Source organism: Erythrolamprus reginae, chromosome 6, assembly GCF_031021105.1.
Source record: "Erythrolamprus reginae isolate rEryReg1 chromosome 6, rEryReg1.hap1, whole genome shotgun sequence".
Lineage (NCBI taxonomy): Eukaryota > Metazoa > Chordata > Lepidosauria > Squamata > Dipsadidae > Erythrolamprus > Erythrolamprus reginae.
Window position 1 is genome coordinate 62,459,627 of NC_091955.1, and position 13,598 is coordinate 62,473,224.

The following is a 13,598-nucleotide window of genomic DNA, read 5'->3' on the forward strand; positions in this document are numbered from 1 at the left end:
TCTGGTTTGTTGGAAAGGTAGTTTTCATGTCCTCATCAAAAGAAATTACAATTTGTAACACACAAACACACACACACACACACACACCTTGACTTGGAAAAGGACCTGCTTTGTTTGCATGTTAAAGTCGTTTCCAAGTCCTGTAAGTGGATTTAAGATTGGAGGACACAGTGAGAGCGAACAAAGAGCAAACAATGGAACGAAGAGGATTGTTAAATTAGGGGCGTGAGAAGGAACGGGGCGTGTGAGGTGTTCCTTTCTCTTGGTGGTTGGAGAGGTTAGCGTTAACATTGTTAAATTAGATAGACCTAGGTTGGAACTGCCTAACACATCCCACACCGGCTTAGCTCAGGGTCCCCACAGCCCTGCACCTGCCTCATCTTGTGGCAGCGGTTCTGGCAGTCCTATCCAGCCAGACCCCACATGGCTGCCGGTCCAGTTCTGCTTGTTCATAGCCACAACAGGGCAGGAGACCGAGTGACACGCCCGTGCCACAATCACAAAGCAAGTGGAGCTTCCCCATGCACTCACACCAGCTTACCTCAGGGCATCGACAGCCAGGCCATCCATGCCCCACCACCTATCTTGTCTCATAGTTGCAGCACCACAAACACCCAGAAGGAATGAATGGACAGCTGGCTGTGCAGGCTCATAAGTAGGGCTGATTTTAGCGGCAGGGTTTATATTACATGCATATTGTAAAAACATGCTAGGGCTTATTTTCAGGATAGATCTTATTTTTGGGGAAACAGGGTAGATGATAGCAGAAAATGTGCCTTTTTTCACCACCTTCAAAGGACACTGGGTTTTTTTTTCTTTTCTTGGAAATTGCTTATTGAGTGTTTTTTTTAATATGAAGAATTGTCAGAAAAGGAAGTCTTGTTACACTTATTACACTCTGCTAATCCTAAGCAAAGTAAGTTTTATGCAAGGAAACCAGAAGACTAAGTTGCAGTACCATCTTATATCTTAAAGACAACTAGACTTTGGTCAAATCACTATCTTTCAATCCATGACATCAAGTTCAGGCAAATATGCCAGTTTCTTGTTGCAACTAATCAATCAACACTCAATTGATCCAAAAGAAGCAGATTCTGCACTTGCAGGAAGAATACCAGAAGGAAAAAAACTTTTTAAAATGATTATTTTGTAATAAACAGCAAAAGGGTGATTAGAATGTTGGTTTTGGAAAGTTGAAAGATGCATTGGAAATAAGATTTGAAATAAATTGCAAGAATCCTTTCTGTGTGAAAATATTGTTTAGAATTCCATTACTGTACAATTATTTTAAAATTAAGGATAAGAAATTTCTCTATAAGAAACTGTTGCTGATTAGAGGGGTGGGGGGAAAATCATGATAAGATAGGACTTCAAAGGTTGGACATGAGAGGGAACTAGAAATAATTAAAATTATAATTGAAAGAGAAGAGACCCACTAATGTAAAATGTAGCAAAATAACTTTGGGTGAATTTTAGAATATTTGGTAACAACGTACAGTACTTAGTTAAAAATGTCTGCCATAATAAAACTAGATTCAAAAGAGGTTGTAGATCAAGGACAACTTTTATTGGACAACGTTCTGCTTGGGCCTAATCGGATCAGAACAAAGAAGCACCCACTTGCAGAAAATTCAAACAAAACACATCTTTATTTAAAAATGATTTGTACAAAATAAAGTCAGGCTCTTAGTTGGCAGCGTTCCCGGTCAAAATTGTCTATTAGATGAGGAGTGGGCTGCAGACAGCAGCCAAATCCAATTTAGATATTCTTCAATGTTCTAATGTCCTTCAAACATCCACACCCACAAATCTTCAGGTTTTCCTCAATCAACTGCATCTCTGCATGATGAAGTTAAAGAAATATTAGCAGTTGCCAGCAAAGCATTTCTGGAACCTCAGATCTAGGACCTCCATCATACAAACATTGAATCTCCATGCCTCTTTACCCATAAATCCTCACTTATATTTATTTATTTATTTATTCAATTTTTATGCCGCCCTTCTCCTTAGACTCAGGGCGGCTTACAACATGTTAGCAATAGCACTTTTTAACAGAGCCAGCATATTGCCCCCACAATCTGGGTCCTCATTTTACCCACCTCGGAAGGATGGAAGGCTGAGTCAACCTTGAGCCGGTGATGAGATTTGAACCGCTGACCTTCAGATCTACAGTCAGCTTCAGTGGCCTGCAGTACAGCACTCTACTTGCTGCGCCACCCCGGCTCCTATATACTGTCTGGGGGCGATTGTTTCCTAGAGATATTCACTATCTAGATTTTCTTCCACAGACTCACCGTCTAGAACTTTTCCCATAAAGATATTCCTGTCTGCTTCGTGACCTTCTGACCCTGGCATCTAATAGGGGCTCCTGGTCCCCAATGTCCCCCTCGTTATCTGAGTCAGATACTACTATAATTGGGGTTTCTACAGTCTCTGGTGGTTCCCCAGGTTTCTCAGGTTCCAACTCTCCCTCACTCTCACTTTCTGACTTAGCTGTCAAGAACACTGACGTAGGGTACCAAGGTGGACCTGGTTCACCCTCCTCAGAATCTGTGACTAACTGGGCTGGTCATGGACCACTCACAATAGACAAAATTGAGGCTAATTCATATATGGATTTTAAAATGATAGTGTGAAGTTTCCAAAAGATTCCCTAATTAATTCAGGGACCATGAGCCAAAGTCCAAAAGAAATACAAAGATTTATTAAAAGCAGCATCTCAACAATACTTCACTGTAGTCAGATCTGAGTTCATCCAGGCTGCACGCCCTCATGACTTTGTTTCCCCCCTTCTCATTGGACATCTCATAAATCACAATGTCCAATTAATTATGTTGGCTGATTGTGCACCCCAGACCTCTCCTTCTGACTGTGGTAGCCTAGGACACAATCAGTAAAATAAACATTTGTGGAATGTAGTTTTCCTCCTCCCCTCCATTTCATGGTAAGTTAAAATCTTTGCATATTTGTCTCCCCTTACTTCTTGAAGGTGACCTGTGTAAAACAAAAACAAACTGAGTACAGATTCAGAATCTAGGGATGTGACCTCCACCCAGGATTATTTGGATTTTCCTCATGAAATTTGGCTATAAAGCGATCGGTCTGGATGTTCCTCCTCTTTACCCAAGAGGCCTCTGATAAGGGGTAACCCTTCCACTTGATTATTGGAGTTGTCTCCATCAAATTTTCCCCTGAAGCAGAAGGAAGTATTGCAGACAGGTTACAAGGCAGGTTACAAGAGTTATACTGAAAAATATATTATATACTGGATATATAATTGAAACCAGCTGATATCTTTATAATTAAGGAGTATATACAAATAACAAAGTAGAAGGGGGACTTGGATAAGTTCCACATTTTAGATAATTGAAAATGATTTGTTAAAGGTTGTGAAGGATTTTCTGGGAGGAAAAAAAGAGAAAATGAAAAGAAACCAATTTATTGGACACTATGCCAAATGGCTAAAGTTTTAGATTCGTAAAAGTAAAATGAAGGAATATAAAGATGGTTTATTTGATCAGGGTATGTATATGTACATGTACATGTGTACGTAGCTGTTTTTGGTAATAGATTTTTGTTGAATAGGAATAAATAACAAGCCTGTAAAGATTTCATTATAGATGAGAAATGGAAAGAAGAGATATTTTATTATAGTATCAGAGAAAGTGATTAGTGCTGAAGCTGAGTCACCAAGCAGTCTATATATCATATTTAATTATCTTCCCTGGGATGGACTGTAATATAGGTGTGTCGTTAGTATAAGTATTATAATATATATTATATATTAGAGGTGGGTTCTTCCCGGTTTTGACCGGTTTGCCTGAACTAGTAATGAGCTACTAGTGACATCATGATGACATCAAGGAACCAGTTCGGTCGGTGTTGGCACATGGGTGCCGTCATTTCTTTTTATTTTTTGAAATTATTATTATTTTAATTTATTTTTCTTCTGAGCATGCACAGAAGCCAAGGTTCTGCTACTGTGCATGCAGTCACCATCTTGCTTTTCGCTTTTTTTGCTTTCTTTTGAATTTTTTGGCACTACACATGCGCATGCCAAGGCACAGCCACGTAGTGCAAGAGGAAGCAAACTGGCCACAAAGTAAGTTATAACCCACCCCTATTATACATGTTATAAAATCATATATTTTATGGCAATTAAAAGATATAAGTCATCTCTGTTTGGTTCCTAATCCTTTAGTGTTCTTCTCTGCATGTTTTCAAATCTATATATGATTCTTGAGACCAGAATCTGAGTGCATCGATGAACAGTTATTGACAAGGCACAACCTGGGCCTCTGGTGTATGTTCAGTGAAAAGGTGGTCCATGAGTGAATGGGAGGCTTCTGAAATGGAAAGCCCTGATGGCCCCAGGTTTGCCATATATTGTGCCTTGAAGAGGAGTGACTTAAAAAGACTGGGATGGAATAGTCCCGATGAAATGGGAGGGTCAGGTAAAATGCCCTCATCTTCAGAAAGATCCAGATTGAGACCCCTGTTATCATCCGAGATAAGAGAATGAGTGTCTCTCGCACTCTCCTGAGAGCGATGAGGATGCCACTCCTGGTAATGATAGCTTCCCTGGGAAATCAGGTCCTCTTCAACAGGGAGTGCTTGATCCAAGGCAGAAATGTCAGGGAGTCTGTTTTTGCAGAAACACTGCCACACTTTGTTTGACAGCTGCTGAGACCATAGCCTAGACACTGGAAGGGTCCTGTAGGCTGGTGAAGGCCTGCAGCAGTAAAAATAAAGGTAGCTGAAGGTCCCACTGGACCCGATCAATGGGGGCTGAGGTGAAAGATTGCCCCCAAATGTCTATATCCACCAAATGGAGATCACATGTGTCTATGGAGACATTGTCAGCAAAGTCTCCCTCTCTGGTGCTCCCTCTGCTAAGATGCAAGCGTCTACCTTGAACTGGCCCGAGTTGGGATAATGAACCCTGGGAAAGATAGCCCTCGCCTGACTTGCTGCAGATTTTGTGGAGTGCTTTGTCCCTGTGGGGCTCATCTTGCTGGGCAGCTTTTGAGGACTTAGATTTTCCCTCACGTGATTTACACACCCATTTAGCACCCTTGTGCTTTGTAGCATGGGCAGAAGTACTGGGGCCAGGATCAGACTTCGTCTGAGGGGAACCTCCCTTCTGCACTGCTGGCTGGCCCGATAGAGAAGATTGAGGGCCAAGGTTTTGCATCACCATCTTAGAGCCCTCAAGAATTGGCAGTTAGAGTGGGCCTGTCTGGTGGGAGAATTGCCACACAAAATGGCGGCCCTGAACAAAGCACAGCAATCAACTAGACGCTGCCAGAAACTGCTCTGCCGACTGCTGAGTCACAATGAAAATGCCTGGAGAGGGAAGCGGGCAATAGGAGATCTCCAAAGCCACAGGCCTATTGAAATACCAGCAAGAGGAGTTGATCTCCATAGCTAGAGGAGAGCCAGTGGGGCATTAAGGTGTCTGGCAACAAAGAGCGTCCGCTGGCTGAAAGCAGCAAGAGCTTCTGCTATGTGGCCGGGTTTCCCTCAATGAGGGGAGTGATAGGCGGGAGGAAAATTCAACCACCACAAAAAGCAAGCCCTCTTGGTTTAAACGGTTATGGGAAAATTTTCCCTCCTGGCCATTGCCACAATTACTTAGCTCTCAGGCTAGAAACTGTCTCAGGGTCTTTTAAATCAGTTGTATAGATGTACTGTATATTAGTTGATCAGTTGTATCAATTGTAATATAGATCCACGGCTGGTGGCCTTGGCCAAGCAGCTGGAGCCTAGACTCTAGGCCGGGGTGGGCAATTAATTTTGCCATAGGGCCACATGAGAAATTGGGATGGTTTTAGAATAATATAATTAACTAAGTTCTACCCAATACTGTAAAGACCCAGACCCTGGCCTGACTGAAACACCGAGACCCACTCTACATACCCCTAATTGTTTGCTTTATGGCAACATGGTGCACCACAGTCACTGCGCTGGAGTGTTTGCTTGGTTTCTGTGCACAGCCGCTCTCGATAGGAGGTTGGTGTCTGCTCCAGTGTGAGGATGAAAGAGTTCACCGCATCTGCCGGGATTCCTCCGGTTCCTGCTTTCCTCATGTTTCATCAGGAAAGCAGAAACAGGAGGAGTCCCAGCAGACACGGTGAGCTCTTTCATCCTTGCACTGGAGTGGACCCCAACCTCCACGGACCGCTCAGTTAGCGGGTGGGCCAGTCACAGACAGCGGGCCACCCCTTGCCCAGGTCTGCTCTAGGCCAATGATGCCTCTACCCTGTCCACTGAACAGCTGATGTAATTATCGGGGGAGGAAAGAAAACTCACAGAACGGTGAAAGCTGGATGCTATACCACACAAAAAAATGGAGCTATGATTCAGGAAACTGACCACATGTTCTAACTGTGGTGAGGACTGAGTCAAAAGTGGGCCATGGAGACAAAGGCAAAATTGACATTAAACAAACTCATTCCTCATTGGCTGAATGAGGTCAACCATCCTGGATGATAGCTCCATCTATCATGGAGAATGGCAGTGGCAGGGCCTTTGGCCCTATGCAGAAGATTGCCAGCCCTGTTCCAAGTTAACTTCCACAGACCAACAGATATATGAATGTGCTTATTTGCTTTTTGTTCCTAATCCTCAGTACAGATTTTTTTTAAAAATAAATCAAAATTTCTATAGCAAGATAACTGAAGGTCCCATTATAATATATATATATATATATATATTATATATATAACAATCACAATACAGTAATTCTTCCTTGAAAATAGTAACTGCAAAAAGGCAGAAAAGTAACACTTTGAATATTTATGACATCATTTATTACTTATACATATGTATAACTATCATTTTCCTCTTACTAAAATATATAAATATGAATATCTTTTTGTCTGTTCCCACTGTGCTCTTGAGGGAATTCTTCCAATATGCACTGATAACAATAAATACTGCAGTGAGTTTTCATTATTTGCTTTGGGTACTATATTTTGATGCCACAATATAAATTATTTTGTCTCTCCTGAAGAAAAGATGGATACCAGGGGAAAATGTTGAAAAAAATATTATTCTCTTATTATAGCTAAATTTTCTTTCCTTCCTTTTTCCCTCCCTCCCTCCCTTACTTCCTCTTTCTTTCATATCCGTGTGAATATAACTAGAAGGAAATATTTCCACTATAAATTGTAATAATGAAGTGATGCAATTAGCAGGAATATTTCTACCAATATTCAGTTAGATGAAGCAAGGAAATATATTGTAATTAAAGACTATAATGAAGTATCAGTTTGCAATATTTTCTTCTCGCTCTTGCAGCAAAGATCAGGTGTGTAATATTCACAGCTGTTAGCACCTAAATTTGACCTTCAACAATTGGCATAGGACTATTCAAGTAACCCAAAGAGATTAAATGGCTGGGAAGAGATGAAAGAGCAGGTCTTCAAAAGAAATGTAGAAGAGAAAAGAAACAAAATATGGGTTTGGCTAATGTGGATTAATGACTGGAACTGTAATCTTTTTAAAAAGGGAAGAATCAACTTGTTCTAGAGTAGCGGTCCCACCTTTCTGGCTCCATGGACTTCCAATAATAGCAGCTGTGGCAGCAGTGAGGCGGGAGGTGATGGTTTTGCAGACACAACCTAGTTTCCTCCCATGTACAAGTGAAGTTCCAGGTGCTTGTCCACTGCTTGCAAGGTTCCCAGCGAGTCACCAGTCTGTGGTTCAGGGCTTGGGAACCCCTATTTTAGAGGGCAGAGAGGTGTACCCTAGCAAACTGAAACATGGTAAAGCCTTCTGACCAGTGAAGGACTATCAAAATATTTACTAGCACACTGTGAGTGTGGCTTATGCAGGATGCCCTGCATTCTCTTTCAACATCTTTCAGTGCAAATTGGGTGCTCTTGGGTGGAGCTCCATTTTCGCTACCCTACTGCGTTCCCCACAATCCGGGCAGTAGCCCACCACTGCTTCTGCCTAAAGACAGATAATAATAATAATAATAATAATAATAATAATAATAATAATAATAATAATAATAATAATAATAATTATTATTATTATTATTATTATTATTCATTAGACTTGTATGCCGCCCCTCTCCCAAAACTCTGGGCGGCTATCCAGATCCAAGTCAAAAACAACATCTTTTAAGTGGCTGACAAGTATGAACAAAAACAGCTGAAAGGGAGTTATTTCCAATGTGTAAGATTGGCAGGAATTAGAACAGATATCCGTTCCTCACACAATATCCTGGACTTAGATTTGTTTGGATTCTACTCTTTTTTTAAAAAAAATCCAGTTCTTTCATAATAAAAGAATGTTTTTTTTAAAAAAAGGACTACAATCCATTAATTAGAGAGTCAATAAAACATATTCTTTCTATTTGTTTATTGTTATGAAGAAAGTAGGGAATTTGCACTCCCTTAGAAAAAAATATAAACACATCTATGTTCCATTGATTCACTTTGGAGGATTCTCCAAATTACTTTTCAGCTCAAAACCAAGGGAAAGTTATAGTTAATTACATTGGGGACATAAGCTCCACCTCCCATTTTCCAGAATGTAGACAAACAAGTTTGATATAGTGAATCTATTTTTTTCCAACCAAACTTTCTAGCTTGATGTTGACAATATTTCTCTCTCTCTTCTATTGTTCCTACAGTTAGGCATGGATGAAAAGATAGATGGTGTTGTGATTCCGTCTGAGGCTCCTCAGGGAACGGCTGAACCTCTGCCGGCTCCCTGCTCAGAGGGGGAGGATGAGGAACAGGAGGAGGAGGAGGCCCAGGCAGAAGGGGAGGAGGAATATCAGGCCGAGGGAGAGGGAGAACAGCCAGAGTCCCCCGGGGTGGAGCTCTCCCCAGCAAGCAGCCTGGAGTCCTTAGATGAAAATGCTCAAGCCATCATCGATCACAGGCAGAGAAGAGCAGCACAACGAAGGGGACAATTAGCCAGGTACTTCCAGTCCTAAATAGGTAACAGCTGGGTTTGGGTATGGTTCTCCCCAGAAAGGCTGAAAAGGCAGACCCACCCTTCCTGTATTGTGGAGTATTATCTTTGGGAGTCCTGGGACCTGGCTGTGATCTTTGACGTCTCTGATTCTGGCTTGTGGCCTTGAAGGCTGAAACCTTGGGGGAAAAGGCGTGGGGGATTATTCTCTACAGTGGTGTGTGTGCCAGCAAGAAGTCTGCTGTATTGTCTGGCCGTCAGGACTTTGCTGTGAAGCCTCATAGCCTGCCTGTTGGGAAGAACAGGTTTTTCTCTGTGTTTATTTTTCAAACTATAAAGTGCTTTTGCTTTTACCAGCGTGTCTGGCTGCTTTTTCCAGTTGGTGTTGAAGTCTGGGGGCACCCAGACAGAACAGATGTAAAGAATGATATTGGAGGACTGCGAAAGTATTTTTTCTTGTTAGCAATTCTAGGACAAATTCTTATGCTTGAATCTGAACTGCATGTTAAGAATTGCTTCACCACGATTGGATCCTTGATCTCCTTATATCAGCAACTTAGTCAGAATTATTTTCTTATTATTATTAATATAATAAGAAAGATCAACATGTTCAAAATACATACAGTGTGCTCTCTAGTTACAATTCTTTTGAGTAATGGTCATCATAGTAATAATAATAGAGTTCTCTAAAAGTAATCTCATAATAAGAGTGTTTTCCTCTCATAACATTAATACATATTTTTAACACTAATCAGAATTAATCAAAATTAATAACAGTAATCAACCATAATAATAACATTCTTTCTCTTGTAGTCTTAGAAGTACTGGCTCCTGTTTCTCTTATTTAATCGTCAAAAAAAATAGATCCCATACCTCAAAATATTCAGTGTTTTTCTTTTCTTTAATTTCAAATGTTAGTTTATTCACTTCTGCACATTCTAAAAATTTTGTTATTATCTTTTCTTCTGTGGAGATCTCCTCACCCTTCCAATGTTGCGTGAATATGATTCTGGCCTCTTTTAACACATGCATTATTAAATACGCATTCCTTTTACTGTATTTGTCTGGTATGTTGCCCAACAGAAATATTTGTGGTTTTAAACCTGTGTGTTCCTTTATCATTTTTTCTAGTCAGGTGTGTATTTTAGTCCAGTATTTTTTACTTTCAGACATGTCCACCACATGTGGTAATACAAGCCTGGGGTTTGATTGCACTTTCAATACTCAGCAGACATATTCTTAAATATTCTAGTTAATCTTTCTGGGGGGAAGTGCCATCTATAAAACAGGCCCGGCTGTGCCACCACAGAGTTTTCCCTTTGGCCTGTAGTTGCGTGGCCAGCCGGAGCGGGACATGCTATGCCTCCACAGCAAAAGGTGCCATCTGACCTGGCTTCGCCTCCGTGTGCTGTGCCTAGAAGGGACCGCTGTCACTGCTCTCCCTCCCCACCTGTCTGCACACGCCCACCTGCCCTCCTGAAGCAACAGAACACAGAGCTACACACCCTCCACCTCTTCCTTCTCAGCAGACTCGGCTTCTTTACCCTCCTGGCCAGATCCACGACCCTTGGAGCAAACCCCCCCGACTCAAAAAAGTCCCTTATTGCATGGTAAAATCACACGCTTTAGTGATAAAAGCACACATAGTGAAAAGCAGATTTAAATTGCAAGGAAAAGGGGAGTTATTTTTCTCTTCGGAATGAAGTGTCAACAAGGTCTGGGAAAGGCACCAAACTTGGCCTAAATGGCATTCCTTAGATAACAAAGTCCATTTATCATTCAGGAATATGAATCAGCTCACTAAAATCCCGGGCAAAAATCATCCAGCAGAGAATGCCTTTTTCTGAGGCAGAAATCATGGTTTTGAAATCTTTTTTAAGCACACCTCCATTCTAAAACCTCTTCCATTGAACAGCATTGAAACCCCACAACCAATTCCTTCTCCCACCACCAAACAAAAGCAAACAGGCAGGAATGCTGAGGGCAGGTGAACATGTGCAGCCAGGTGCGGAGGGAGAGTGGCAACAGCGGCCCAGTGGCGGGCCACCAATTTCAGCCCTACCGGAATGCGCCGGGCGAATGTCCCTGCGTGTCCTCGTGACTGGTGCGTAATTCATCTTCTGCACATGCGCAGAAGACGAATGTTGAACAAAGATGCACGCGTATGCAATTACTGAGGTTTTTTGCTTCCACGCATGCGCAGAAGCAAAAAACCAGGAAATTGGAGAGAATAGGTAAGAGCTGCCCGCCGCGTCGCCAACCAATGTCACACCTCTTGCCCTTGTTCCCCTTGCCACTTGCACTGCTGTGCCCCTCGCCCTTGCTCCCCTTGCCCCTGCTTACCTGATCTCCTCCTGCAGGGGTCATGGCACAGGCAGCAAGCTGGGTGGCCCCAATTCTGGCCGTGAAACATGCTCTATGCTCTCCCGGGCTGCAGGCATCTCTCCTGAGCCCTGGGAGATCAAAGAGCAGGCCACGTGCCCGGAGCTGGGGCAGGCTACTTTTGCTGCTGGCCCCAACTGCCGCAGCCAAAATCTCTTTCTGGCAACAAAAATTGCCGGTTTCTTTACTTCCGGGCATGCGCGGAAGCAAAAAACCGGTATTTTTTTACCGGAATCGATCCAGTTGCACATGCAAGGCATGTGCATGCCTGACCGCAACCACTAGTGGTGCGGGACGGCACACTATGTTGTCCCCAGCGGAACAGGCGAGTGGTAGTAAAAACTTTGGTAGCCCTACACTGTGAACCTGCAGGCATGCCCTGCATTTTCTTTCAACATCTTTCAGTGCATTACCCCACTGCGTTTCCCCGTCTGGGCAGTAGCCCACCCCTGCAGGCACAGCAAACAGAGGTGAAGATAGGCAAGGCAGCCCCAGTGCATGGGCTGCATCAGTCTCTCTGGCCACATGCTATTTGACCCTCTGTGCATAGGCAGAATGCTTTGCACATGCGTAGAGGGTTAAAATACTGAAAACGGTGGCCTCCAAGCAGAGGAGATACAACTAGCAGCTGCCGGTTCTCTGAACCAATGGCAGCCATCGCTATCAGTATGCCCAAACCAGGGCATACTGGAGGCATAAATATAAATAAATTTTACCCCTGGTACATTCTATATTTAACAATCTAGTATATCAGGGTATCAAACTCAATTGCATTAAGGGCCGCATCAAGATTGTTTTTGACCTCGAGGGGGAAGGGGGTTGGGCGTGGCTGGAACGGGTGTGGCCAGCTCAACATCACTTTGGCCATGCTGGCCTCCTGCAATCCTTTGCCAGTAAAAACAGAGCTCATGGACGTGCGCAGGGCTCCCTCTGGACTCCATTTTCAGCTGTGTGGGCCTCCTGCAGCCCTCTGTCAGAGAAAACAGAGCCTGTGGGCTGCACACAACCCTCCTGAACTCTGTTTTTGCTGTTAGAGGCACAACGGCTGGTCCTTTGCTGTTTCCAGGGCAGCCCTGTGGGCCAGATCTAAGCACCCCATGGGCCGAATCTTGCCTGCAAGCCAAATCCATCCTGCAGGCCTTGAGTTTGACACTCCTATAATATATTATCTTTTGAATAAATAGGTATTTAAAATTTATTTACATGTTGGATTTTTGTTTTAATGAAAATGAACTCATAATTTATGATTTTGACAATTAGGATAAATTATAGAAAGAGAGTCACGATGTAACTAGAAAAAGAAGTGAATTTATAATTGTTCTTATAACCGCTGTACAAAAGATCAGAAGCCAGATCTTCACACCTTATTTTCTATTTGTCTTTCTTTCTTGTACTATTAGTTCTATGATTTTTTTTCTGTTTTTCTTACTTATTCTATATTAGGATAGTAATACAGTGTTCCCTCGATTTTTACGAGGGATGCGTTCCGAGACCGCCTGCAAAAGTCGAATTTCCGCGAAGTAGAGATGCGGAAGTAAAAACACCATTTTTGGCTATGGACAGTATCACAAGCCATCCCTTAACACTTTAAACCCCTAAATTACCATTTCCCATTCCCTTAACAACCATTTACTCACCATTATTACTGGTACTCACCATTGCATAAGATACTTAGTGATCCTGATATTTATAAACATAATTATTTATTAACAATAATTATTTTTTTGTTTTTTATTTGCAAAAATTATTAACATAACTAAGGATCTTCTTCAATCACCATTTCATCGGGCACTTCTGCAATGGACGCTGAAGGCGATGGCGCGACAGACCTCTTGGTTTTCGTGATGAACATAGTTATGGGTAGTTGTTGGCGCAGTTTCTTTTTTTGGGCTAACATGGCTCTGTATGGTGTAACAATGTTGTCAAGGGAGGCCTTAAAGTGAATAGAGCAAGTCATGTTGGGATCCCAAAGTTCCACAATCTGTTGGAGATGTGCAGCGCTTCTGTGAACTTCTGCAAGCCGTTCAAGCGTTAGGCCAACCTCTTCTTCTTCCTCAGCTTCTTCAGCTACCTCTTCTTCCTCTTCTTCCTCTTCTTCACTCGCTGACCTGGTCAGCTCTTCCAGATCTTTGTCTGTCAGTGGTAGGCCATGCTCATCAAGCAACCCATTGACTTCATCGGGTGTCATGTCACTGAAGCCTTCTCCACCCAATAATTGTGCCAGCTTCACAGATTTCTGGACTGCAGCATGTTGAATTTTTTTGGGAGCAAATTCCCTGTAA

At 42.5% G+C, this 13,598-nt stretch overlaps 1 long non-coding RNA gene across 1 annotated transcript in view; it reads right to left on the bottom strand.

Moving 5' to 3' along the window:
- Positions 1 to 1,698: 1,698 nt before the first annotated feature.
- Positions 1,699 to 13,598, bottom strand: part of LOC139169588 (uncharacterized) — a 34,586-nt gene continuing 22,686 nt past the window's right edge. Inside the window, exon 4 of the long non-coding RNA XR_011559494.1 lies at positions 1,699 to 1,839. This is a non-coding gene — a long non-coding RNA (uncharacterized lncRNA). The remainder of the gene's footprint in view (positions 1,840 to 13,598) is intronic.